Source organism: Atheta coriaria, unplaced genomic scaffold, assembly GCF_025399875.1.
Source record: "Atheta coriaria isolate IRGN ID8LTWV9N9 unplaced genomic scaffold, Caltech_Dcor_3.1 hic_scaffold_6_pilon, whole genome shotgun sequence".
Classification (NCBI taxonomy): domain Eukaryota; kingdom Metazoa; phylum Arthropoda; class Insecta; order Coleoptera; family Staphylinidae; genus Dalotia; species Dalotia coriaria.
The window spans coordinates 8172075-8175917 of record NW_027045448.1 but is presented as its reverse complement, the minus strand read 5'-3'; the positions used below and the strand labels follow the sequence as shown (position 1 = coordinate 8175917).

Here is a 3843-nt window from a genome sequence, read left to right as displayed (position 1 = left end):
ATAATAAAGCACAATACACTGTCTAAGCCTTAAGAAGTGAGTACTTTTAAAACAGTAAACAGCAAGAAGATGGAAAAAAACGAGAAAGATCTTTACTGATTCCCGCATTAGATTCAATAAAATTCAAACACGAATTAGTCTCGAATAAAAATCGAACGCAGCGCAATAAAACACCGGGTTTTGTGCAATCTAATAGCGCATTATTCAACATTATATCGTACAACATTATTAACTTTTTTGGTGAACGACTACGTGTCGATTACATGCTCGGATCATCCGAGCGAAGTTCAGTTACTTTTACGACCGGACCTTTATCATTAACTTTCGAAACCTTTCGAAACGAGCCAGAAATTGGCAAAATTAATATTTTATGATGAGCATTAATGTGAAAATGAAGTTTTATTTGGTCTTATCTAGTAAATTATATTAGGAAATAACGCGTGGTGAGGTTAGGTTGGAGTTTTTGTTGAGGTTTGGAAAGTTGGAATGTCTTCATCTCTCTTGAGAAGTTGTGCGTTGCGATCGCTTGCTTGGTGGAAAGCTGAGGCATGCGTTCTCGGAAAGCGGCCAGCTGTGATGAAGATCTCCTCCTCGGGTGGGAGGGCCGCGCCGTGTTTGTTGAAGACGTTATATATTACACCCTGTCATGTGTCCGAGGAACCGCCGGCACCGCCAGCACCATCAGCCAAAAATTTTCAACTTCAATTCTCAACATTATAAGATTTTTAAAAAATCAAAATTTTTAATTCAAAAATCATATATTTTTCAATTGTTATGGTAATGAGTAAATAACAATCATAATAAATCATGTGTGCCTGCAGATGGCAGCACTGTATTTGGGCAAATTATAATTATTACTTTGCGTTGTGATTGGAGTTAACTTGAAGGGATAATGTAATCTGCGTGCAGAGTCGAACAAATGAGTCATTTTCATTTGACGTTGCAATTTTGCTAATTACTGGCCAAAACGGCGACGTTGGCTGTGCGCGCGCCTTCAGTTTAACTAATATGCAATTATGGCAATTACATAAATTTTAAACTTACACAGGTAAAAAGTTAAACGCTTTTAAAAAATGCGTATGTAGTCAAAGCACAAGTATTTATATTCAAGTAACCTATAAATAAAAAAAATCACTGGGTAAGTTCACTTTACTTTTGCGTTTGCCTAAATTTTAATGACTTATTGTATACACTTTCAGTGAAACAATCATTAGCAGGCAGTAGCCACAAAAAATATAATAGGCAGCAAGTAAATGAGAAAAGGTATGATGATCACCTGTTTGGTGTTAATTACAATTTTTTTTCTTCTTGACAATATGACATGGAGATAATCAAATACTAGACTTATCAAATTTGAAATATTTTTTAAAACTTTTTAAATATTTAGGAATGTAGGAGCTTTCAAGTTTTGTTAAGATATGTACAACTGTACAATTATTTCGGGAGTTTTGAGTAAAATAAGCAGCTGATTGCTCGCATGGCGGAAGCAATCGCTCAAACGGATAATGAAAACGAATGCGTCCGAAACGAACAAAACAACGACCCAAGGAGAGAAAATGAGTGGTCGTCGGTCGCACGCGTCCCAGTCCAGATAATCTCACAGCGAAAGACAAGCGACGCCTATTTAGATAAAAATATGAATGTGATAAAAATAAAAATTCAGCTTTTTAAAATATTTTTCATTTTTAATTAGGCGACATATCAATTAATATTTTTGATCCACTAAAAATAAAATAAAATATAATTAGAATATTTTTATTATGAAAGGAAATATACTTACGTTGTGGTTTTCCATCAACCCAAGGCGTAATTTTTAATGTTGTAGATTCTCGATTTTTTGCTTTTGCGCGAAACTCTGGCTTCAATGCTTCTCGCGTCATTGATGCACATATTGATGAAAACTTCACATAACTGAAACAAAAATACAAATATAAAAATTTACTGCAAACGTAAAAAAAGTTACTTAGTTATCAAATATCTTATAATAGATAAATGTAAATTAATTCTATGACCGTATAGCGATAACTTCAATTATCTTAAGTAATTCAAGTAATTAATGCGATTACAAAGCCTCAAACAAAGCCTCGCCTCATCTCATTATCTCCTCGTTGCTTTTTTTCCGTTTGCATTGTCTTGTGTTACTTTATCTAACGCCGCGAGATTTCGTGCGACTGCGTACGTGCTCGCAATGTTTTATAATCTTTTCCTCTCTTTTGATGTCGCTGGATGCGGCCTGCATTCGTGAATAGATGAATAGACACACAGGCTAACTCGTCTGTACGTGTATGGATAAGTGCCGGACCCGGAGTGCTCGAGTGGATGAATGAATGCGTCCCCTCTTGTTTTCCATACGGTTATTATTATTATGTGATGCGTCGAGACGCTACGTGTCACTCGTGTCGCTCGTTATTATGTTAGCAGGCGTGGACGTATTTTCAATTTCAAGTTTTCCTAGAGACACACCAGCAGTAGAAGTAGAAGTAGGAGTTGATACACACGAAGTTTCGAGTACGTGCATCCGCGTTTTTATTATGTTATTCTATGCTTAATTTAAGTAATGTTATGGAAAAATTGAAAAAAATGCAAATATTGAAGGTATTATTTGCAAATTTGGCGTTTTTGTACAAATTTGTAAAGAAAAACGAAGGAAAAAGGTTTTTCTTGCAATTTAGCGGAAAATTGTCGAAAAATGCAAATAATGAACTTATTATTTGCAAATTTGTCATTATTGTTGAAATTTTTAAAGAAAAACCATTTTTTTACAATTCGTCAGGAAAATTGTGTTTTAAAAAAATATTTACTTCACTAATTTATTTTAAACACTATTTAATATTCCATAAACAAATTCTTTAAAATTCTACTTGAGTTTTGTACCAATGTGTCTTGTCACGTCGTGCACGTGACAATTACAATCTCGTGCTAATCATTTTCGAAAAATTATGACTGAAATAACAAATTCTTACTCAATGCCTGCACTCCTCCACGAGCTGAGCATGATGTTGTGTCGTCAAGTTGATGCGCTGTGCAAAACCGCTGTCTGCAAGTGTGTCAATCGATTGAAACGTCGATGATACGCCCGATTCTTGTGGAAATGATTGAAATCTCATGACACTCTTGACAGATTATGCATTTATCCGCCGCCGTCTATTGTTATCGTTTTGTTGAAGTTGTTAGACTTTTGTCTGGCAGCCTTGGCAGCAGGTAACTTAATTTTTGCACAAAAGAATCGAAATCGATTCTCAGTGCCGTTCCCGACATGCAAATAATAGTTGTCAAACGTTTCACGTTTACATTTACCTACCTGATTGCGGCAGATTGGCTCTACTTGCGCGTCGCAATAAATCGCAATCATAAAAAAACATTGATTCTCCAGTTGAATAAAAATTTCGCTCGACAAATTGAAATCGAGCACGTTATTATTTTTTGCATTCGCGTCGCTCTTTGCTCGTTTATAATCCGGTAATCTTCAGCATTTATGAAGCGTAAAGCATGAAAATCGACATGAAGTGGAATAATCATAAATATAATAATAGGAGGTGTCGGGCTACGAAAGCAGACAACGTTGGTATGCAGGTATGCAGCGTTCTATGGCAATGGCGACGCTTTCGATATAAACTGTGTCGAATTGGGGCGAATATTATAATTTGAAACCTTTCAAGACAAACGCAAACAATAGCAATGCATATTTAAAATGAAATGTCAAATTTTCATTCCTGTAAACAAGCGGTGTGAAATACACACGTACGTTATTAAAAACGTCGGAGAACTTTAGAAATTAAAAAAAAAAATAGAAAATTTTTATGTTTTGTGATGTTTTTTGTGTTGTTCAGCACGCAAATGTAA

The 3843-nt window shown here is 35.2% G+C and overlaps 1 long non-coding RNA gene across 1 annotated transcript; it reads right to left on the bottom strand.

Annotated features, from left to right (window-relative positions):
• Positions 1-1664: 1664 nt before the first annotated feature.
• Positions 1665-3228, bottom strand: LOC135794080 (uncharacterized). The gene is made up of 3 exons (XR_010548792.1): positions 2964-3228; positions 1781-1911; positions 1665-1722 (listed from the first exon to the last, which is right to left on the bottom strand). It is a non-coding gene; the product is annotated as an uncharacterized lncRNA (long non-coding RNA).
• Between the last annotated feature and the right edge of the window lie 615 nt (positions 3229-3843).